We start from the raw sequence: 25587 nt of genomic DNA, 5'->3' as shown, positions 1-25587 counted from the left end.
CTTTTGAGTGCTAACTTTATTGGGCAAACTGTGTTAGGCACTGGAGACACAATGGTAAGTTGGGCAGCTCAGATCTATGGGCTAAATTCCAGTGTTAACAGACCAGAGTATTTGTTTCCTGCTTTCTGCTTCTACAACAAATTCAAGCACTCTTACATTGGCCCTTAGAACACAATGGTGGCATGAATGCTTGGCTACCTTTGTACAAGTAAGCTCTTTGATTGTATGGACCATACATGTCTTGTACATTTCTGGTCCCTGCAGTGTCAGGCAAAAGTGGGCTGATTGAGGAACATCTATTGATATATACAAGTGACTAATATTATCCTGTGTCATATACTTTGTGGGGGTGCATAGAGAGAGGAGAGTGAGGGAACAGGAGGCATGTTTAGACTTGGTTTGCCTAGAGCACAGACACAGAGATTTGTTAGAATGATGAATAATCCATAGCAGGCATGGACTAGGACCTGTTTATTTCCAATCTGCTTTAAGAAGTTTGATATGGAACTTCTTCTGGTTGAATAACTCAGCTCCTACTACTTGTTTTAGCTTACCAATAGATACTACACCAGGAAATTCATGACGCTGGGGAAAAAAAACCCAGTGAATTCCCTAAGGTGGACTTTGAGTTGTGCGTTTTGGGGGCATAGTCAAGGACCTGTGATTACCTGTACATCTGATACTGGGAATCATTGGGGCTGGGTGAAACCAACAGATGCACAGTACCTATGAGTTCAAGTCCTCTTCCTTTTAGATAATGTGTTTTGCAGACTTCTTATTTATAGTATTAATGTTATAGGATCCCCAAGTCAATTTACATAATTTTTTCACAATTGTAAAAAGATTTGACTATGGCATTATGATTATTTTTAAAGCCAGAAGAAAACTTTAGGGTTAAACCTGTCTGAAACCCTCCATTTCACACATGAGGAAACTGAAGCATAAATAACCTAAATGACTCACCATAGATCATATAATCAATTGGGATCAGAAGCTGAATTAAAGGTGCGCCTGGGTGGCTCAGTCGGTTGAGCGACCGACTTCAGCTCAGGTCACGATCTCACGGTTTGTGAGTCCAAGCCCCACGTTGGGCTCTGTGCTGACAGCTCAGAACCTAGAGCTTGCTTCGGATTCTGTGTCTCCCTCTCTCTCTGCCCCTTCCCCACTCATTCTCTGTCTCTCTGTGTCTCAGAAATAAACATTTAAACAAATTTTTTTAAATAAAAAAATAAAAAAAAAAAAGAAGCTGAATTAAAATGTGGAACTCATGACGCTTACCTGTGCCTTTTACACCACATCATGGTGACTGAGTTAGGGAATGGCACCTGCTGGCAAAGTGCACCGTAGCAATTCCCTTCTATCTGTGTTATACATACCCAGGCTGATAAATAGTAATTATCAGTGGTAACTTTTTAGAAATGTGGAGTATAGACCTCAGAGAATCTACAGCAAAGGGGGATCAAGTCAAACTTACAAGAATTAATCTCCAGGGGTGACTCAGTGGCTCAGTCAGTTGAGTGACTTATTACAGCTCAGGTCATGATCCCGGTGTTGGGGGATCGAGCCTGATGTTGGGCTCCATGCTAAGTGTGGAGCCTACTTAAAATTCTCTGTCTCTCTCTCTGTGCGCCCCCCACTCCTCTAAAATTAAAAAAAAAAAAAGAATTAGTCTCCAATTTTATTAATCTCCAACTTTCTGAGCAAGGGAAAGGTGGGAGTGTTCCAAATAGAGAGGAAAGAATGTAGATTCCAGAAAGTGAGACAATATTCTCAAGTGTTATGGAAAACAGAAGGTGGGAAGACCTGAGGAGGACAAGGTCTATGTACAGTCTTTTCCTGGGTCCCCAGCCTAGGTTACAGCAGCTTGTTTATATAACCCCTTGTGTTTGTTTCCTGTGGCTGCCATAACAACTTGTGACCAACTTACTGGCTTAAAACAATAGCAGTGTGTTTGTTCACAGTTCTGGAGGCCAGAAATCCAAAATCAAAATGTCAGCAGGGCCCATTTAAGGCTTACCCAGGTAACCCAGTGTTATCTCTTCATCTCAAGATCTTTAACTCAATCACATTTGCAAAAATCCCTTTTTCTAAATATGGTCATATTCACAGGATCTAGGAATTTACATGGATCTCTTGTGAGAGGGGGCATTTTTTTGCCCATCACACCCCTTCACTTATAACTTTATTGCACATATTCATTATTTGGATAATTACTTTTAATAGCCTCCACCCTTAATGTAAGCATCCAGAAGGACATAAGTCTTGTCTGCTTTATTCACTGCTGCTTCCAAAGCACCTAGCAATAGTACCTGGGACATAGTAGATATTTAATAAATGCATGGGGATTAAAAGTAAGGAGGGAAGGAAGGAAGAAGGGAGAAAGGGAGGGAGGGGAAAAAAACATAAGAGGGAGGGGTGAGCAAGGAGGAAGGTGGGGAAGAAGGAATGTTGGGGGTGGCGGGGGGACGGAGAGTGGGAGCAAAGACAGAGAAAGGAGAGGAGAGGAAATCTCCATATCTCACTACTAGTTCTTATCAGAGGGGCAAAGGTGGGAGAAACAAGGATGGGTTTTCTAAGTTGAAGGTCACAATTAGTAAGTGATGAAGCTTGTATTTGAAATCCATTGCTATCCAGTACAAGCAGCCCTGGCAGATGCTGGGGGTTAGGTTAGGGTGGGAGGATTGGTGTACAGAGAAGTACATGGAATGCTTGCCCTCAAGGAGTTCACAGTCTCCTGGGGGATCCAGCTAGCTACTCTCTTTATACAGATGGTAGTGTGACAAGTACCAAATAAACAGGGCCTGGATTCTGAAAGATTTTAATGCCTTTGGATTTTATTCTATAAAGCAATATTTAGATGAGATTTCCAGGCATAAGCAGTAATATTCAAAATTTGCTATTTTGATAGTAAATAACAATTTTGTAGCTATTGTGTAATTTTAAGTACAAATATCTATTATGACTCATACTCAACTACATTAGCCCATGGGATTATCCTAAAGGGTAAATTACATACTTGGCCTAAATCCAACCACTGGAAAATACCCACTTGAAAATGCACAATTATGTCATTCCTGAAATGCATTTCATGTATGAATCTAAGTCTTCAAATCCGAATATCTTGAATTTTGACCAACATCTGTGAACTGTACAGGATCAAGACATTATTTAGTGTTGAACAATGTCTTGAGCATTCATTCATTCATTCATTCGTTCATTCAGTCATTAACATGGTTGTTTATTGAGATCCTAATGTGTGTTGTTCTGGGAGCTGAAGATACAATTTGAATAAGAATATAGCCCTTACCTTCAAAGAGTTGCAGTCTGTGTTAATTGGGTTAACCAGAGAGCGGATGCAGTGACAAATTTAGGAATGCAAGAGGGTTATTAGAGAATGATCCACGGAAGTGAAAGGGTGAGGGAACCCTTTCTCCCCAAAAGCAGGTAAGACATCTGAGAAAGGAAAGAGAGGTAGGCTCAGGCAAATCCTCTCTGGCCAGTGAAAAACCTGGGCTTGCTGTATGGAGAGTAAAGAGAACAGAAGACAAGACTCAAATTCAGGGTTTTTCTGCCCCATGAATGGGATGAAGAAAGTTCAGAGAGACTCATACAGTCAATGTCTCTGAGCACAGGCTGAGGCAGAACAAGCCTCAGACCACAATGCAGAGCTGATGAAGTCTCTGCCAACCCAAAGATTTCCCACTAGAAGTCCTGCATTAGCCCCAGCACCACTCTTCCGCTCACTGGCTGGGGCTGCCCCCAAAGACCAAGGCCTCAACTTGAAAGGGAGGTAGATCTCTATGGCATTAACAGCTGGAGGCCGTCAGCTAACTGCACTCCTTGCAGTTAAATAGCAAGTTCTTTCTTGAAGGGAGATCAAAGTGACGCAACCCCCTGGCTGCCACATGGTGCGATCAGGAAGAAGGCAAGTAAACAGGCGATTTAAATCCAGTGAGGGTAATGACAGGGTGCCACCGGAGCTTAAAGGTGGAGCACCACACTCAGACTTGGGGACAGGAACACTTCCAAGAAGACGTAGCATTTAAGATGGAGCCAGGATTACAAGTAGAAGTTAGTCAAACGAAGGGTGTAGGGCTAACTAGACATGGTTCAGGGCAAGGAAACGTTGTGTACAAAGCCTTGTGGGAGAGAAAGCATAGCACAGTTCGGGGAATGGCAGGACCTACAGTTTGATTTTAGTATTACATTGTGGGGAGGTAATAGCAAGAGACAAGGCTGGAGAAGTAAGTAAGGGGTAAATAATGAACAGCCTTGGACACTGTGCTAAGGAATTCGGGCAGCATAACCACATGCAAAATGGTCTGTGATTGGAACATACAATTACCCACATTTTTCTCCCAATCAGTAGACAATCCTGAAGACCCCGTGTCCCAATTCTCTGTACTTACTGAGACACTAGTGATCCTTATGCTTAACCCACCGAGCCACCCAGGCGCCCCCTAGTGATCCTATGAAAAGGCAACTGTGTTACCTCTGAGGAAGAATATAATTATCACCCATTGTCATTTTGTCCAATATTTGTATCCAAGGCCACCAGTCTACCCCAACTAGGAGAGAAATCACAGGACTGGTTGGCGAGATTGAGAAGGTTAGCATTATGGAACTCTAAGAAGAATCAGAATCTGAGGAACTATTCTGAGTTTCCAGTATCCCAGGAAAAAGGGGCACAGACAAGAATGTGTTTTGCCTACTTCTGATTTAGAGAGCAGTGTTTTTAAAAACGACCCCTGAGATTTCACTTCTGTGATTCTGTTCTGAGAAAAATCATAAATTTAAGGTTTTATAATGATTGCTGATGACAGTAACGACGGCTAACTTCTAAAGGTTGGTGTTTGCCATTGCCATAGCTAAGTGCTTCACACCTGATTTTATACAATGTTCAGAACGACCACATTGTACCTAAGAAGGACGAATGGTATTAATTATGCCCATTTTTCTATCAGAAAATTAAAGCTGGGAGAGGTTAACATATTCTACGTCACATAGTTAAGTGCACAAGGAAAATAAACAAAACATTACTTTGAAAAAATCAGAAACAATTTAAAGGGAAAGTATTATATAAATTTTGGGTATGTGTATCGCTGAGGTATAATTTACATACCGTAAAACTTAACGATTTTAAGCGTACAATTCAACGATTTTTGGAAAATCTACAGTTGTGCAAGTATTACCACAATCCAGTTTTAGAGTATTTCCATCATTCCCCTCCCACCAAAAAAAATCTCTCATGCCTGTTTGTGGTTAATCCCTATTCCTACCCCCAGCCAGAGTTGACCCAAACAGATTTTTTTCTCTACAGATTTTTTTTTCTACATTTTATATAGATGGAATCATGTGACAATTTGCATATGGCTTCTTTCAATTAGCATAAGATAATGTTTTTAAAGTTTATCCACGTTGTAGCATATATCATAGTTTGCTGCTTTCACGTGCTAAAAAGCATTCCATTACATGGTTGTTACACATCTTTTTTACCCATTCACCAGCTGGTGGACAATTGGACTGTTTCTACTCTTTGGCTATCATGAAAAACGCTGCTATGAATATTCGTGTGCAAATCTTTGTGTGGACATTATGTTTTCTTCTTTTCTTTCTTTCCTTCTTTCTTTCTTTCTTTTTTTCTTTCTCTTTCTTTCCCCTTCCTTCCTTCCTTCCTTTCCCTCCCACCCCCTTTCTTTCTTAGATATCCCAGTGTGAAATTGCTGGGTAATGTGGTAAATAGAGGTTTAACTTTTCAAGAAATGACAGAATGGTTTTCAAAATGGGTGTCCCATCGCCCCCAGAAATTCATGAGAACTAGTTTCTCCACATCCTCACTAACACTTGCATTTCTGTGTATATTTTTTATAGCCGTTCTAGTAGGTGTGAAGTGAGAGTTCCTTGCGGTTTTAATCTGCATTTACCTGAAGACTAATGATGCTGAACACTTACTTGCCATTCATATATCTTCAAATCTTTTGTTGATTTTTACTGGGTTGTTTGCTTTCTTATAATTGAAAGTTGAGAGTTCTTTATATCTTGTGAGTGCAAGCCCCTTACCAGATAAAAGATTTACGAATATTTTCTTTTTCAGTTTGTGGCTTGGTTTTTCCTTCTTTTCGCAGAGCCTTTCAAAGAGCAGAAGTTCTTAATTTCGATGAAGTACAGTAATTTTTTCTTCTGTGGAATGTGCTTTTGGTGCTTGTCCAAGAAAGTCCTGACCAATCCATGGTACCAAAGAGTTTCTCCTGTTTTCCTTAAGAAATTTAATAGTTTTCAGTTTTTTAAGCCCATGATACATTTTTAGTGATTTTTGTGTGTCATGTCAAGCATGTACTGATGTGGCTTATTTTTCATTTACTTTTATTTTTTATATTGACAGCCAATTATTTCAGCATAATTTGTTAAAAAGACCATCATTCTCAAAAGAATCACCTTTGCACCTTTGTTGAAAATAAATTGGCCACATGTGTATAGATCTATTTCTGGATTCTTTATTCTTTAAAAAAATTTTTTTTAATATTTATTTATTTTTGAGAGAGAGTGAGAGACAGAGCATGAGCGGGGGGAGGGGCACAGACAGAGGGAGACACAGAATCCGAAGCAGGCTCCAGGCTCTGAGCTGTCAGCACAGAACCCAACATGGGGCCCAAACCCACGAACGGTGAGATCATGACCTGAGCCGAAGTCGGATGCTTAACTAACTGAGCCACCCAGGCACCCCTGGATTCTTTACTCTTTACCACTGATCTAATTGTCCTTTTTGCCACCAATATCACACTATCACGAGGACTTTGTACCAGTAACTCTCAACTGGAAGTGACTTTGCTCCACAGCAGGATTTTGGCTGAAATTGCACACTAGCATGATTTCTTTTTTCTTCCCTGTCTTGCTTTCTCCTCCCCCTTCCTGGTTTGTCCTGGGAACACAACTGAATTAACCATTCACACTAATTCCTTATCTAGGAGCCTTCTTCTGTGGAACCTAAGATGTGAAAACAGTACAGTGCCTGGAACATTATTAGTAATCAATAAATGTTAGCTGTTATTATTACTACTATTGCTGCTGTTAATTTTCCTCACCTCATTTTTTGAGGGGCTCCCTTTACAAAAGTGACAAATTGCGTTTGCAGTATTCCTTTGGGCAGGCTATAAAATTATGGTAGTATTTAACTATCTTAGTATTTCTCCTTAGTACCTAGCTTAATATTTATTCTTATGTATCTTAGTAAATTATTTATACTTAGTACTTACCTAAATATAAATTACCTTTGACTGGTATTACAAGAATGGTGTGTGTTCATTCTAATTATTTAATGTGTCTCTCTTTTTTTAACTGTGGAAACCCCAAATCTGGATGACACAGATCAGTCTCAGCAGAAGAAATAAAAAATAAAACAGAGCAATCATCAACAACCTGGAGTGATCATGTCCAGGACCAAATGCAGATTAAGACTTTGAGATCTCAAAAATCATTGCCAAGGGCACCTGGGTGGCTCAGTCAGCTGAGTGTTTGACTCTTGATTTCAGCTCAGGTTGTGATCCCAGGGTCATGGGATCGAGCCCCGTTTTGGGCTCTATGCTGGGCAAGGAGACTGCTTGAGATTCTCTCTCTCTCTCTCTCTCTCTCTCTCTCTCTCTCTCTCTCTCTGTCTCCCTCTCCCTCTGCCCCTCTCCCCTGCCATTACTCTTTCTCTCTCTAAAATAAAATAAAATAATAAAATAAAATATTTTTAAAAATCATCACCAAAGTATAAGTTGGGGGACCCCAGGGGCAGCTGGGAAATTCACAGAGAGCACATATTCTCTATTACAATGCAATAAAAGCTAATTCCTGATGTTTCTGAGCTGGCACTGTCTTAAAGACCCAGGAGTAAAAGAATTATACTAAGCACCAGTTCAGATGTAAAGACCATGTCCAATCTCGGTCTTTATAACTTAGAAGAGATATAACAAAGTAGGATGGGTTCAGAAAAGAGCAGAGAAACAGTCAAATAATTGGCAAATTGAAGCTCTGAGGAAAGGTTAAATGAGTTTGGGTTGTTTACCCAGAGAAAGAAAGGCCAAAAGTTTACTTAATACTTTTCTTCAAGAATTTAAAGTTGGCATCTGATCAGATATTCTACATCTCCAGAAAACAAAACTAAGCCCATGATCCACCTCCCTGACCCCCCACCCCCAAAATTAGCGAATTTAAGACTTAGAATAGAATAAGAAACTAAGATTCAAATGAGGAAGAATTTCTTGATTCAGGGGTAAGTAAGGTATGCAAAAGTCTACTCCTGGTAGCAGAAGCTTTATTCCCAGTAATCTGTAAAATACAAGCACAATGCCAATCATTAGCAGAAGTGGATGTTTTTTTTTAATGGTGGCTGAAAATCCATGAAAGGTCACATAATCAATGTGAACAGATCTAACTCCAGTTGTCACCACTGCAGCTGCTGTTCAGACCAGCATTTGATATGCTGGGGGCTGTGCCAGACTCAACACAGCTGGCTGAAGCATCAGTATGGGAGCTGAGAAGATTACTATCCATAACCAAGTATTTCACCTAATGGCTTTATCAGTGAGTTTTCACTGCATAACAAAACATGCCCAAACTCAGTGGCACAATGTAACTATTTCTTCCTGTGGGCTGAGGTGGTTTGGCTTCAAGTTGCAGATGCTGGATTGGCTCTGCTTCTTGCGTATTTGTTGTAGAACCTGGGTAAAGGGGAGACATCTACCCAGGGGAAACTATTTCTACTGGTGAAAAGTAAAACGCAAAAGAGGAAGAAAGCCCCACTGCACAAGCACATCTCAGGTCCTTGCTTGTATCAGGTCTACTAATATCTCATTCATCAAACTCAACATCACGAGACTGGAAAGTACATAAGGTCTTTTGTAGGAGGCACTGCAAAGATCCAAGGCAAAGGGTATGGATACAGAAACGAGTGAAGAATTGGGGGCCAGTACCTCCTTCCTGCAGAGAGAGGAAAGGTCAATCACTCAAGTAGCTTAGACCTGAAAGACCCAGTACTAAGGTGTGGGTTGGTACCAGAATGGCTCATGCAGGTGTATTCTTGCTTGCTTTGGCTGAACTATGCTTGATTTCCCATGTGGGCCATAGAAATGACTTTGCCCCTTGATACTGCTTTAGAAGGGCAATGACCAAAGGCCAGCCATGAGCTAAGGATTCTTCTAGGCAAGAGTGGCATCTCTACCTTTCCTGTTCCTCCATATCCCCCCAAAGCAAAAATCTATCCACACCCTGTATTTTTAATGTGAATTAATGATACAACAACCTACACAGTTATCCAGTTCAGAAACCTGAACTTCACCCTTGATTCCGTTTTCTTTATCCCTTCATCTCATTTAAGTCTCTTTGATCTACAACTGAAATGACATACTGTCCCACTCTCTCTGCTACCTTTCTTTGAGATCTATCTTGCTTCTCACATGGATTACTACAGTGACCCTAACTGGTCTGCCTGCCACTGTCCCTCACCTCCCCAGTCCATCCACTGCATTGCAATTTCCTTTGGAAAAAGCAAATTAGATTATGTCAAAACCTGCTTAAACAGAAGTCAAAGGAGAGTTTTTGTTTTGTTTTGTTTTGAGAGACAAATCTCAAAATCTTTATCATGACATTCAAGGATCTCTGAAATCTTGCTCCCTTTCCAGATTCACCTCATCTCAAACCCCTGGTATGCCAGTCACACTGGGCCCCACATTTTATATACAGTCCACTCACTTCAATAAATTAATGCATTTTCCCCTGCTGTTCCATATGCTTAGAATGCTCTTTCATGTGTCCTCTACCAGACCAAAATTTCTAATCATTATCCTCAAACATCACTGTCCTTTCAGAATTAATCATTCCCTCCTCCATGCTTCCATGGGCCCTTGTTCATCATGTTATCGTAGTGCAGGCCTCACATAAGTGTGCATGTATTGATTGCTCACAGAAACCCTGGGAAGAAAGAAGAGCATCAATAACTCCTTCACAATGCAGAAAACTCTTCAGAAAGCACTTAGCCTGGAAGCTGTTCTTTCCCTTCCTGAGGTCCAGGGTGTTCTAGAGAATCCCTTCCACCACTAAATTTCAGTAGAGGCAAGGAATCTGCATGGCTGTAACAGAGAGCAGGGCAGAGCAGGCATCAAAGGTTAGTGAGCATGCTATGGTCCAGCACTGCACCCATATGTGCAATAGTACGTTAGGAACAGTAATAGCTTGGGGAAGAGTGAGATACCTAGTGAAGACTTAAAACCTTGAGCACTGACAGAAAAAGAGAATGAAATTCTCTGTAATAATGTATCAACCTTAGAATAAAAAAGGTAAGCAAATGGCCTAGCATGGGACCAGTCTGGGTCACCAAAAGGACTAAAAAGCAGACCTAGAAGCTGGAGATAAGCTGAAAAGGCTAGACCCCACCATGATGGTGCAATTCCTTTGGGTGACACTGTTAACAGGACTGCTCACACTACACTTAAATTTTAGTTAGCTCTGTGTATTAGTTATGGCTCAGTTATTAAACTTTAATACTGTATATACATGTATATCAACATACATATAATTACTTATTAATATCTATGTAGTGTATTATACCTAAGCTATTTTTAAGGTATGGATTCAATCAAGCTATTTGATCCTTTTCATTGTTTTTCATTAAGTCCTGGGTAGAAAACTGTTGAATTTTACCGAAGTCAGCATGGACCCAACTCTAAATTAAAATTAACAATCTAGGGGCGCCTGGGTGGCTCAGTCAGTTGGGCGGCCGACTTCGGCTCGGGTCATGATCTCGCGGTCTGTGAGTTCGAGCCCCGCGTCGGGCTCTGTGCTGACAGCTCAGAGCCTGGAGCTTGTTTCGGATTCTGTGTCTCCCTCTCTCTGACCCTCCCCTGTTCATGCTCTGTCTCTCTCTGTCTCAAAAATAAATAAATGTTAAAAAAAAAAAATTAAATTAACAATCTAATGGTCAGAGCACACAGACCAGACCAGACGCATCATTTCAGAACAGGGCGGCTGAACAATGTGTTTCCTTTTTGGGTGGGCCACCCATAATGAGACTTCCTAACAAGAGTATCTTAAAGTTCTTTATGGCTCTATTCAGTTGTGAGGGCTCCTAAACCAGACGTTATATTGTATTCACCGTGGAACACGGCACAGTAGGTTCTGGCACACAGGAGGTCCTCAGCCAGTGCTCACTGATCCGAACCCCACTGGGATCACGAGGATGCCACTGATGCACCATGGGCTGGACTGGCGGTGGACATGCTTTCAGGAGGGGGATGCTAGGCTCCTCCTTGAACAGGGACCTCAAGGTGTTCCTGTGTGGCTACACCCAGTAGATAGAGCATGCAATGGGGAGGGTGCCTTTGGCCGAGAGTTCATTACTTTCTCACAACACGCCTTAACACATTGCTAGTCTGCCCAGCTTCTGGAGGATGAATAATGAAAAGGAAATGGTACATGCCCAAATCAGCAGTGTCCATGCACACAGAGTTGGATAAGGGGAAGCGACCTGGAATTTTTATTCTGGTTTTAGGTATTTTTTTCCCTTCTCGATCTTTAGTTAATCCGCCTCGCTTAGTAAATTTATGTGGCACAAGAATAGAAGTAAATCCAAGCATTTCTTTCCAGCACCAAATTCTCTTTGTATCAGAAAGCATACTTTTTTTTTTCACTATAGATAGCATTAACACAAGATTTATTTTCTGCCTTATGTAATGATAATCTCAAAGTTACCATCTTGTTTTAGTTGAAGGCAACTGGAACTATAAAATGGGACTAAACTTGCATGGAATTAGCTGGGGAATCCACCGTATCCATTATTCCAGCTCAAACAGGTTCGCTCCGCAGCTCAGTAACCATAAAAAGACCCATTGATGGCAACCCCTTTCATTCCAGTGGCACTTTCCATGGCAATGATGACAACAACATGCAATCGTTCGGGCCAACACAGAACAAAACACCTACGGTAGAAGACAGCGTAAGATCGTATCAGTGTGAAAATTTGGCCGAATATCACTTGCTTGGATCCAAATGTCTTTCAGCCAACTTGCTTTAAGATGTTAATGCCATTTTCTATGGGTGCAAGGACAGAATTGAGATTTCTTTTTGTGTTTCAGAGGTTTGTTGGAGGAACAAAAAAGGCTCCACGTGGGCCCAAGCACTGGACATTCAGAAAGGGCTCTGTGTATACACCAGCATAAGAAAACTCTCATGCTCGGTATTTTTTTTAAGGTAAAAGTAAATTAAAAACAAATACTACTACATTTACCAATTCCTATATTTCCCAGGATATCCAGATTTTGAATGTGTAATTCAATTTAATAAGCATTGATTGGGCCCTTGTTATGTACAAAGGCTCTATGCTAGACACTCATGGTAATACAGAGATAAAGTTACAACATACAAGAGGGAAGGCACATATACAAAATACTATCAAATATGACGAAATGCTGGGGGAAGACATGAAAAATGCTTTGCGATAGGGTTCTGAGTGACAAAGTGCCGGGGTGAAGGGAAGGAGTAAAGACTCGAACAGCCACTGGTCATCTGCTCTGTGCAGTCATTGATATGGGATATGAATAAATGACTCAATCAATGTTTTTTTTGTCAGATAAACTATGAAGAATCAGCATGGTTTTTGAACTGCGGAAATAGGGAGAGGAGAACATTCCAGATGGAGGAAAAAATACAGGCAATGATGCAACAGCAAGAAAATTCACTGTACTACTGGGGGCGACCAAATGGTTTTGTATGATCTGAAGAGGTTTACATAGAATAGGATGGTTTTGTATGATCTGAAGAGGTTTACAGAAAATAGGAGTGTCTAACGTACATGCAAGTCACGCCTTGTCAGGACTATAAAGCCAAGATGAGAAACATATTTAATTCAGGGATAGGATTCAAAATTGGGAAACTCTATGATTCAGATGGGGCTTCAGGAAGACGAATGTATACTTGTGGTGCAGCACATGGCTTTGGGCCAGAGAGACCAGAACTCCAGTATTAGTCCGTCCTGTTATAAACTGAATGGCCCTCTGCGTGCTACTTAATCTCTCTGAGCCTCAGAATTCTCATCAGTAAGTGGAGGTAATAAACCCACCTTACCGATTCCAGCTCCAGCATAATAGCTACTTCACGTGAGAGAGGGTGGGAGCGGCACTAGGGAACAGGTCACAAAGAAACTTTGCTTTTGCTGAAGCAAATGCCACAAACGCTAACATTGTCACTTCTAGGTGTCGAGAGTATTCACATCACTTTCAACTTTTCCAAATGTCTGAAATATTTTGTAAATAAAAAAATAAGCCCAACTTATAGCCATGGTTGGTGGATATGATGTTTATCAAGCGTGTGATAGAGGCCCTGGCACAGAGCAGGTTTTCATAGAGGAAAGCTGTTTCATTGTTGTTTTTACAATGTAGCAATGGGGGTGGTAGAATAGAAAACATGTGATAAAAGAGAAACAGAATAAAATCATAGGGCACGCAGGACTTCCACTGTGCCAAGACAGAATAACAGGGACTAGTTTTGCCTTCCCACTTAAAACAACTGAAAAAATAGACAATTATATGAAACAAAGTTTTTCAAGACGGTGGACATCAGACAACGAAGGAAGGGCAGTATTGTCAGAAAGTTGGGAGACAAATGATTCTCCGTGATGGCCCCAGCTTACTGCTCAGAAAGGGCTTCCAGGCCTTGGAGTAGGAAAGGGAACTCAGGTGGATCCTAGTGGTCTCTCTGACTTGCGGAGACAAAGACAGGGCTACCAGGGGGCCAGTCTCCCAAGCATGCAGAGCTTGCATGGGACAACAGATAAGAAGAGAGGGCTCCAGAGAGAGGATTCTGGGTCTGCAGAAGGCACCCGTGTGTATTCTGCTAAGCAGTGGCAGTGCCTACATGTAAGGAAGCATCCTGAGGCCTGAAAAGAACCATCTGGAAGGATTAGAGGAAACAGCCCTTAAGATCTCCTCCCATGGGGCCAGGAAGATTGTGTGCTCACACCAGCAAGAATAGAAAATGTCATAATTCATAAGGCATAAAGGAGAGTACTCAGAAGGGTTTTACTTCGCTAGCAGGGAAAAAATTAATCTTGGACTGAGTGCTGTTCTGGTTGTGCCTAACAAAGCTTTACAGCAAACTCCAAAAGAATCAAACCATTTCCAATCTCCGAGTAACTTAACTCTATTCCAGAACAAAGGTCACACATATTTATAGGAATATAAAAATATACAGAACCCAACAAGGTAAGACTTACAATATTTAATGATTGATCTAAAAAAGATGAGTAATACCTGTACACTGAAAACCGCACAATGTTGAAGTCAATTTAAGCAGACCTGAAAAATGGAGAGATATTCTATGCCCAAGGATCTGAAGGCTTGGCATTTTAATACACCAATTTTCTCCAAGTTGATCTATATATTTAAAGCAGTCCCAGGCAAAAACCATAAAAGCTGTGTGGAAATACAAGGGACCTAGAATAGCCAATATGACCTTCGGTGTATGTGCTGCTAAAGAGAGCACACCAATAAAACTTTCAAAACGAAGAACAAACATCACACTTCTCGATCTCAAGGCTCACCATAACGTTACAGTCATCAAGACCATGGCATAATGATATCGTTGTAGACAAACTGGTCAATGGTACAAAACAGAGTCCAGAAAACCAAAACAGACACACACATACATGGCCCACTGACAGCAAAAAAGTGGAGAAAGATTTTGATTAGTTTTCCAATAAATGGCGTGGAACAATTTGCTATCCATATGCAAAAGAGGAAAAAAAAGGAATTTCAATCTATACCTTGAGCCACATACAAAACTGACTGAAAATGAATCAGACTTACATGTAAAGCCTGTAATTGTACAACTTCCACAAGGAAACACAGAACATTTTTTTCACTTTAGGTAAGGCGAAACATTTTTCAGATACACCAAAAGCATAATCTATTAAAAAAGTAAATTGGACCTCACCAAATTTTAAGCTTCTCTTCAAAAGACACTGTGATGAGAATGAAAAGACAAGGCACAGACTGGGAGGCAATATTTCCAGATGTATCTGGCCAAGGGCTTGCATCCAGGATGCATATTAAGAACACTTAAAATTCAATAATAACAATAAATGAGTATTGTTTAATTTGTTTAATAAATTAGTACTTTAGGAAAAGATTTAAACAGACATTTCACAAAAGAACATAAATGGCAAATAATCACAGGAAAAGGTTAATGTCACTCTGAAAAGGGCAAAATAACCTTTAGGTTATTTCCGCTGGCGGGGGGGGGGGGGGGGGAGGGTAGAAAGCAGACAGTGGTCACCTGGGGTGAGAAGGAGGCTCACAGTTGGAAAGGTAAGCCACAGGCAACTTCTAAGGGTTCTATTATGCTGATTTTCACTATCTAGTGTGTTTCATGGATATATACATATGTTAAAATCTATCAAAGTATACACTTGAGGTGCATTTTTTAAGGTGCATTTAGTTTCTCAACTGTACCCCAACAAAGGTGTTAGCATGGTTATAGGGAATGTGCTCTTATGACAGGAAAGAAAGAAATCAAAGATGAATTTCGACTTTGGGTGATTGATGAACATGTTGGTTCTGCAAAAAGAGGAGAGAGGAGAAACAGATCGGCCTAGGAAACAAGGGCTTTTCTTCATGTGAAGAGGAGGAGGAGGGGAGGAGTAAGGAGAGGAGGAACTCCTCCCCCCATTCTTTGGTGTCTGTTATGGTCAGGAGACACTTCTATGGCTTTTACCCCCTCCGTTTCCACTTATAATTATTATTTGAGGTAGAGGTCAATGGGGGCAATGTGAACCCTTCAAAGAGAAAATGTAATTTTGAAGCATGTCCTCTTATCCCTTCTCTGGATTTGGAAGGTCATGCCAGCCAGCTTCTGCTTTGGCTGTAACACAGAGCCATAAGGGAGGCCCAGCCACCCACACCACTGTCAAGGGTCACCCTAAGCAATAAAACTGTGTAGCTCAACACTGGTCCCTTGTCTCCAGCCTGAAGAAGGTCAGGCTGTCTTGTCTTGTCGTAAAAACCTCAGGCTGCTGTGCATTTTGTGATCTTCCATCTGGTTTTGGTTGATTTTCAGGCTCCTCTAACACCATAAGCTGGTTTTGCTTTTTGTTTTTTTTTCTGTTAGCATGTGACTGCAGAGAGATCCAGAAGGATATGGCAGAAACAGCATGGGCTTTGAAGGAGACAGATCAGGGTTCAAGTCTGTGCTCTACCTCTTACATGCTGTAGGCAAATGTTTTAACTTCTCAGAGCCTACTTCTAGTTCTTCAGCTATAAGATACAAATAAAAATGCCTATTCTTTATGTTTGCATATGCATTAAAATTAGAGACTTCCCTTTGGTCTTTGTCTCATCTCCCTTCCTTCTTCCCTCCCCCCCCCCCTCCCTCCCTTCCTTCCTTCCTTCCTTCCTTCCTTCCTTCCACCTATCTACCTATCTATCTATCTATCTATCTATCTATCTCTATCACCTGCCTACCTACCTATCTATCTATCTATATCTATCATCTATCACCTAGGAGGATTTGAAGCATAGTGGTATTGTGGGTACACAGTAAATGTTAGCTGTTATGAGTATCCTCTTTCATGCTTTTAAATTTACTTACAATCTTTTAGACCAGTAATTCTCAAAATGTGCTCCCCAGATCAGAAGTACCCATATCACCTGGGAGTATGTTAAGAATGAAAATTATCCTGCTCAGACCTACTGGGTCAGAAACTCTGTGGGTGGGACCCAGTGATTTGTGTTTTACCAAGTTCTCCAGGTAATTCTGATGCACACTAGAGTATGAGAACCACTGTTGTAGATTATCGGGCTTGCTAAAGTAAATGGGTAATGCGGGAGGCTATTTCGTATGCTTTGTAATTCTCAGCTGTGTTTGAGGCAGCTATGGTTTTCCCCTTATAGAACCAGCAACAGGCACCCTTACGGCACACACAATTCTTTATTATTTAGCCAGCACTGATTGAGTGCTTGTTTTAGGCTAGGCATAGGTTTTAACCGAACGTTTTTAATGCCCCTGCTCTTCTCTGATCGTTTCATTTGCGTTACCTATACTTCCAAGCCAATCTCTGTGCTCTCAGAGGGCGGAAACACAGGGTCTCACACAGCATTTGCATATGCCATTGTGCCAAATGTATCATTGCCACCTGCGAAGTAACTGATAGGGGCCGAAAGACCTGTCGTCTTTCTCAGAATGGTAAAGTTCGGAAAAATGTTTTTTCCATTTTATTTTATGGTTTGAAACATGGTAGTAAGTGACGCAGTCGAGTCCATTTTTATCTTAAACCTTTTATCCTCTCCTCCCTCCCCTAAATCCTCGTTTTCTGTTTACCTTTGGATTTGTCCTTGAAATACGTCCGCTTGTGTAGTATCTCAGCTTCTGGGTTTGTACGTTGGGTTTCTCGACTTCATCCGATTTCAGTTCCGTGCAATAAATAATAGCCATTTTAGCTAGAGTTTTAGCTATGAATAGCTTCTCTCCTCATAACTTCATCTTATATTTATTGCCTAAAATGATAGATTGAAAGTCATCACCTAGCAACTGGCACATTTTTCTCTTGTGGTCTAGTTACTTGTAATGATTGACTATTGCTACTGCTTCACTTGCTCGTCCTGGTCAAAAATGGATATAACGAGTCTATAAATAGAGGTCCATTTACATACTCTTAAGATTATCAGTGCGACTTACTGAAATGAGTTCATTTGTACAAAATACTTTGTCTATCAATTCATTTCTCACATTCTCAAAAGGAGTAGCCAATTCAAGCCTATCTAGGATTTTATACTTACAGTACTTTATTAGTTCTGTTATCTCAAACACCAGATCTCCTGTTGGAGACTGGCTTTTGTGTCTTTGTGAAGAAAGCAACTAAAAACTTAAAGGAAGAAAGAACACAAAATTTTTATATTGCTTCATGTTCACTTCTGGTATAGTGCTCTGTCACAAAAAATTAATGCTTTGTACTTTAAAAGAGCCTTTCATCCAAAAACCTCAAAGAACTTTATAAATAAGTAAGCATGATTATTCACATTTACAGGTTGGGAATGATGCACAAAGCTGTTAAAAGCGCATTGTGCATCATTGCCAAACTCAAGGAAAAGCTCATTTTAATTAAATGCATATAAAATTAGTTTGCTTGGTGTTTAAAAATATGTATACTAAGTTCCTCTAGGCTTCAACAGCCCATGGATACTAACAAAGTTACGATAATGGTAAGCCCAAATTCCTCTGGTTCTTCCCTCCTACAAAATTCAAGACCTTGTCTCCCTGCAAAGTCCCCTGTTTGTATCTGGGTGTCCCCAGGGGGCATTCCTTCTATGCTCATGGATCATCCATCCCCGCTGGACCTCCTCTGCTTCACCGAGCATCAGTTTCCAATCATATGCTGTTTCCAATCATGTGCACTCATCCCCCATTGTCCTGGAGACATCCTCACAAAAAGTGCCCAACGCACAGTGCCCAGTGACCTGTAGTGGTGTGGGAGAAGGTCCTCTTCCCTTTGGGTCATGTTCTGATAGAGACAGTCTTCTGTCTTAAGCTCTAGTGTTTTGTAAGTGGCTTTTCTTTTCAAAAGTTCTCTCACTTTTTACTTTTCCCCATGGAGAGCTGGGCTCAGAGGTGTATGCTGATGACAAGTATCACGGTGGACTCAGAATTGGCATCTTCAGTGATCTTAACTGATGCTGAGGTTCTGTGCAAATTTGTGTTCAATAACTGAAACCCAAGGCCAAGCCAACTGGATCAGGCCAGTCCTAGAGGCTAGGGGCTGCTTTCCTTGCTCATGAGTCAGCCTCCCAGAGCACACACTGGGTGAATGTGGAGAGGCAGAGCATGGAATCTAGCACAGAGCCCCAACATCAGACAAGGACACTCTGTGATCGGGATGAATCAAGACAGCAAGTCCACTCTGCAATTACATGGGAAAACAGACAAAAACTGATTATTGTCTAAGCCATAAAAATGGTCCACCATTTTAGTTGGGGGGAGGGGAATGCTGTCAGGAAGTGGGAACAATTCTATGATTGGGTACCTGAATAAATCTTACCTAGAATTAGGGAACAATGAGGGGATGCTAAAGCTGTAATTGGTCAATAAGTTGCTTTTGCCTTACTTAGCATTCAGCCCAGAGCAAAGCCTCTTTCTACTTCAGCCTTTTCCAAAACTACTTACCAGCAGGCCGAACCCTAGAAACAAATCCTCTCTAACATCCCCTTATTAAGACTCCCCAGTGTTCTCCATGGTGTGCATTCCTATTCATTTAATGAGCAATAAACCCAACTGTTCAACTATAGACGTGTTCCTGGAGGGCTGTGGCTGGAAAGTACTGACATCCAAGTGGACACAACAATGGGCTCTGGGGTTTTGTTGTGTTTGACCAACGGAAAGAACCAGCAGAAGACAGGGGGTAAGAGGAGAATGAGGTCCGGGTATTTATTCCCCTCATTCTCCCTTGCACGACCCATGTCTTCTCTTCCTACATTCCAGTGACCACACAGGCTCCCCTGTATTGTTAGCCCTGAGACATCACACCAGGTCTGGTTGTTTCTGTAACTTCTGACTACACATTTGTATAGTCTATTAAAGGCTCTTTCACTCTCCAGCTTAAGAGTGCTGTCAATTTATTGTTGGGACCAAACTTTCTTACTGGATTCTCCGTATTACACTCTTTTTTCTCTAGGATCTGTGTCCTCCTAAGACACATTTCAGTCCTCTTGCAAACAGACTTCTGGCTTGTTTGCTTCACCAGCTTGCCAGGCACATCCCCAGTAGGGCAGAATCATGCTTCCATAAGTTTTCCCTTTTGTTGCCCTATCAAGCTTAATTAATAGGCTTAGGAAAGACCTTCAGAAATTATGAAATTTCAAGATCAGCTGACTAGCAAGTATTTCCTTTCCTCTTCTGTGTCAGAAAACTGCACACCCGTTGTGGAAATCAAAGCCCAGAAGAAAAAGAATTAGGACTATGCAGGTATATGTATGCAGAATAAACCCATTTTCACTCTAAAGAAAATACACGGAATATTAAGCAAACACATTAATGGCTCTAGCCATGGATTACTTAAGAGATCATCCTTAATTAATACATTGAAAATGTTAAGCATTTTAACACTCTTTTTTTTTTTTTCTTTTAAAACTAGTTACTGATTGCTGAAAAGCCCAGAGAACACAGTGGACAAATTTCCTTTTGGGGAAACTACTCCACAAAAAATGCAGATGTTGGCAAAGTATTTTAAGTTTTAGCACACTATTCATTCTCCTTGTGACTCAGTTTGGCTTTATTATTATTTTTCAAAAATGATATACTTTTTAAAAAACGATGTGATTTTGAAAAGCTTTCCTGTAGATGCAATTGTTTCAAAATTACATGTTGGGGCTACATTTCTTTGTTCCTGTGGGAATACATCTTCACTGGTATAATGTAAGTCAGTAAGAAAATAAGATTTGCTTAAAGGAAATTGTTTTATAGCCATGCTTCAGGAGCATGTGGAGTCCATCAGTCACAGCAGAATCCTGTGACCCTAAGGGCTCTTTCAGGGAGGACTAAGGATAGTTCTAGAGAGTTTTTAGAGGAGGGAATATGTACTGTTTTTGAAACACTTTGGTTGTAATTAAAAAAAAAAAAAAGAAGAAGGACGGGGCGTCAATATAGGAATTCCCTACTTCTATAGATTACCTTCAGGACCCAGATTTATTTTAAATAAACACATATGTTATGTAGTTTCAATAAACACACATATCATGGTGATGGAAAATTTTGCATGAATTTAAAGATTAAACATGGTACCTTCAAGGACACTTCCGGGTTGTAATTAGCTCTTTTGGGACTTTGCTCTCAGACCCTGGGGGAGCATTGAGATGTTTATTTCTACCATTAGGCAATACCTAAGAGTTATACCCATTATACAGACAGTGATCAGCTCATGTGAGATTTAGAAATACAGAAGTGACTCCCTAGCTGTGTGAGGCAAAAAGCCCACAAAACCCCTCTAAGCCTCAATTTCCTTATCTGGGGAAACACATATGCACTGAATCTTCTTGGGAAGATTAAGTGCCACAGATACTCAAAGAGCTCTGCACAGTCCCAGGTCCAATATATGCTAGCTATAGTAATAGCTAGCATAGTTATAATTATTGCAGACATAGTAGTTTAGTATTTGGACTTGAAAATTACTATCCCTTATAAAATATGGAAGGGGCTTAAAGTCATCTTTAACATGTCATGTTCTATGGGCCAATGTGTACTTTGCAAATCCTCTTTTCTAGGAACATATCAGGTATTTCCCACAATAAAACAAACCAATTTAGTTAACTCTAACTTTTAGGGGAATATGTACAGCATGCTGATGAAAAAAAAATAAACCCAACCTCTACATTTCCAGTTAATTGATTTCGACACAGATGTCAAGACAATTTAATGGGAGAAAGTAATCTTTTCAGCAAATGGTTCTGAGACGACTAAACATCCACATGCAAGACAATGAAGCTGGACTCCTAACTCACACCGTATACAAAGATGAAGTAAAAACAGACCATAGACCTAGATGTAAGTGCTAAAACTATGAAAGTCTTTAAAAATAACATAGGAGTAAATCTTCATGACCTTTGGTTAGGCAACAGTTACTTGGATAGGACAGCTATCAAATAATAGAAAAAATATATATATATATATATTGGTCTCTGCCTCCTATTCCTGGCACAGAGCTTCTAAAACTCTTGTAACTTCCTAAGTGATAAGAGCAGAAGGAGCATCTTTTGTTCAAATGTTTGATCTTTGACCTTGGTTCCTCACACAGAGCTCTCAAATCCCTTGGAATCTCCTGGGTGACAGGAGTCTCTTTTGTTCTAATGAGACAATATTTGGGGGGCTCCTGGATGAGGGCTGGTCAGCAGAAAAACCAAACCACGATTACAAGACTGTAACTTCCAACCCCATCCCCTATCGTCTGGGAAGAGGAGAGGAGGCTGGGAATTGAATTAATGATCAACATGCCAGCGTAATGAAGCCTCTATAAAAATCCCAAACAGGGTTTGGAAAGCTGCCAGTTGGTGGACACATCCATACACCAGGAGGGTGACTCTCTAGCTGCACAGGACAGAAGCTCCTGCACTTGGGGTTCTCCCAGACCTCTCTTTATGCATCTCTTCATCTGGCTATTCACCTGTATCCTTTACCATGTTCTTTTATAATAAAGTGGCGAATGTAAGGACATATTTCTTTGAGTTCTGTATCTCTAGCAAATTAACTGAACCCAAGGAGGGGGTCATGGTAATCTCCAATTTATGGTCAGTCAGTCAGAAGCACAGGCAACAATGGGAACTTGTAACTGGTATCTGAAGAGAGAGACGTCTTGTGGGACTGAGCCCTTAGCTTATGGGATGCTATCTCCAGGTAAACAGTGTCAGAATTGAGTTGAACCGCAGGACACATGGCTGGCATCAGAGAATTGTTTCATGTGGAAACCCGCCCCCCCCCCCCCACCAACACGTCTGGTGTCAGAAGTACTGAGTCTGGTAGTCGTATGAAGGTAAAGGAGAAAAACACAGGAGAAAAAGTAAGTTTTTCCAACTGAACAACAAAAGCACAAGTGACCAAAAAAAAAAAAAGAGATAAGTTAGACTCTACCAAAATTTAAAACTTCTGTGCGGCAAATGACACCATCGAGAACGTACAAAGGCAACAAATAGATAGAATGATAGTAAATATCTGCAAATCGTATCTCTGATAAAGGACTTATATCTAAGATATAGAGATGCTTACAACTCAATGAAAAGACAAATCACCAAATTTAAGAAGTGATTAGAGGATATGAATAGACATTTCCCCAAAGAAGATATACCATATGACTGACAGACACAGGAAAAGATGCTTAACATCGTTAGTTATTATGGAAATGCAAGTCAAAACCACGTTAATATATCACTTCATATTGATTAGGGTGGCTATCATCAAAAAATCACAATAACGAGTATTGACAAGGATGTGGGAGATTGCAACTCTCACACATTGCAAAGGGGAATGTAAAAAGTTTCAGCCACTTTGGAAAATAGTCTGGCAGATCCTGAAAAAGTTAAACATATAGTTACCTACAATCTAGCAATTTCAGTCCTTGGTATATACCCAAGAGAAATGAAAGCCTATGTCCGCACAAAAACTTGCAGATGAATTCTTCTGACAGTGTTATTCTTAATAGTCAAAAGTGGAAACAACCCAAATGCCTATCAACTGATGAAGGGACAAGCAAAATGTTGCATATTCATACAATGGAATGTTAGTCGAGAATAAAAAGGAATGAAGTACGGATAATGCTACAATACGGATGAACGTTTGAAACATTATGCTAAGTGAAAGAAGCCAGTTACAAAAGATCACACATTGTATAATTTCATACATACGAAATGTCTAGAATAGGCGAATCTATAGACTTAGAAAGTAGACTAGCGGTTGCCGGGGACTGGAGGAAGGGGAGGGCTGGAGAGAATGGGGAGTGACTGCTAATGGGGACAGAGTTCTTTTCTTGGCCGATAAAAAAATGTTCTAAAATTAGATTGTGGTAGATGGTTGAACAGCTCTGTGAATATACTTAAAAATATTGAATTGTGTACTGACAATGGTGAATTATGGTATATATTAATTATATGTCAATAAGGTTGCTTTAGAAAAGAAAGGAAAAAGTCTCCAAACAGATCTTAAATATAGACTTTATAGTCAGTTACCTCCACATAGGTTTCTAACATATAAAATACATATTTGATCATTGCACTGATTAAGCTTAACACTATTTTATAGCAAATTCTGCAAGCCTGTTTGAGCTAATTGGAGACCACTGGAAATTTGGATGGGAATGTAATTACCTGAGTTGAACCATGATCAAAAGGCATTCCAGTCTAACCAGAAGGCACTACTGGATTTTTAATAAGTGCCGGCTCCTAGGAGTCAGGCTTTCTGCTTCCGGAATAAGATAGAACAATGCTTTTAACCGCCCCCCCCCCCTTTCCTATCAGGCAAGTGGTACGGATTGACTCATGGTTATAAGAGGGCAACCTTCTCAGCGAGCAGCACTATTCCTTGCAATGCTTGAAATTTCTTTTCAGTTTCTGCTTTCCATTCGAGTATTGATTGAGACAGGGCTCTGTGTAGCTTACAAGGTGTCAGGTGTTGTCACGGTGTGATGTTAGAGCTCTGAGGCCACTATTGTAATGGGTTGACTGTCTTTATGGAGGTGAAGTACAAAAGGGCAAGCTAGTGGATTAAGGAACTAAAGCACTTGCCTTCGAGGACCCAGGCTTAGCTCAAAACCAGTGCCCTTAGAACCTCCATCTCAATGACAAAATAAGTAGTTGTCATTGTACATCACAAGGGTCTACCTTTTAGACAAGTGATCCCTGTTTTCTTTCATGTAATGAACTCTTTGGGGATGCGTGTGTATATATATATATATGGAACTCATTTGGCAATTAGAAATGCTGCCTGTTAGTAACTGTAATATTTTTAGATGGTCTGATATATAGTGAAAAGCACAAATGTTCTGAGTCAGAAGAGCAGGGTTCGCATCTTAGCCAACTAAAAGTGTTTATTTTTAAATAAAAAAATAAAAAAATAATAAAAGTGTTGCACCTTGGGCAAATCATGTGGGCCCTTCTGTGTTTTGGTTCCCTCTGTCAACAGGCTAATAATTTTACCTATCTTGTAGGCTATACCTGAGTGTTCAATGGGGCAACATTGCTAATGTGTCTTTATAAAGCCAAAAGGGCCCTCACAGCCATCTTTGTTGTATGTGGACCTGTGTGATGTTTCAGGGGACTGAAATCTCCCTGTTTGTGTAGCTCCATGAGGCTGAGTGTGCATACTCAGATCAGATTTGCTGATTTGCTGGTTGTTTTGGGAGTCCTTGGGTTGTTGGGGGGGGTTGGAGGTATTCAAGATACTCTCCCCTGACTCATCCTTAAGGAGGCCAGGATCCAGCATGGGTCAAGGTTTCTGGATGGGTCATTCATTCACTCATTTAACAATTATTAATTGAGTGCTACTCTGGTCTAGGTACTTGGGATAAACTGGTTTATCAGACTGACAAACATCTTCTCCCAGAGGCTTACATTCTAGTGCAAGAAAAAGATCCAATAATCAATGACATAAATAAATACATAATTTCAAAGAACTCGAGGTGCAGAAAATACAGCAAAACAAAGGATAGAAAGTAGGAGTGGAGACTCTTTTTTTTTTTTTTTTGAACAATTTCAGATCTACGGAGAAGTTGAAATAACAATATGCAATGAAAACTCATTTTTCCATTGCCTAAATCCACATTATTATGCCACATTTGTCTTCTCTCCCTCTTCTAGGTGTGCAGGTCTTTATATGTTTGCATACACATGTGTTCGTTGTTGTTGAAACCTTTAAAGTAAGTTACAGATAGCATGAAACTTTATCTCTAAATAGTCCAACAAATACCTCCCAAGAATAAGACATTCACCTGTACAAACCACAGTGCCATTATGACTCAAAAATTAATAATATAGGGGCACCTGAGTGCCTCAGTTGGCTAAGTGTCTGGCTCTATTTTGGCTCAGGTCA

General features: G+C 40.5%; 1 long non-coding RNA gene across 3 annotated transcripts in view; it reads right to left on the bottom strand.

The window, feature by feature from the left end:
• Nucleotides 1-25587, bottom strand: part of LOC125924457 (uncharacterized) — a 48688-nt gene that overhangs the window by 18234 nt on the left and 4867 nt on the right. For 2 of the 3 annotated variants that reach the window (XR_007458428.1, XR_007458429.1), the window contains one exon: nucleotides 17347-17522. This is a non-coding gene — a long non-coding RNA (uncharacterized LOC125924457). Of the gene's footprint in view, nucleotides 1-11414; nucleotides 11955-17346; nucleotides 17523-25587 lie in introns of those variants that run through there. The other variant, XR_007458427.1, reaches the window with a different exon arrangement.

The sequence above is a fragment of the Panthera uncia genome, chromosome F2, assembly GCF_023721935.1.
Source record: "Panthera uncia isolate 11264 chromosome F2, Puncia_PCG_1.0, whole genome shotgun sequence".
Classification (NCBI taxonomy): domain Eukaryota; kingdom Metazoa; phylum Chordata; class Mammalia; order Carnivora; family Felidae; genus Panthera; species Panthera uncia.
This window is presented reverse-complemented; position numbering and strand designations above follow the sequence as displayed.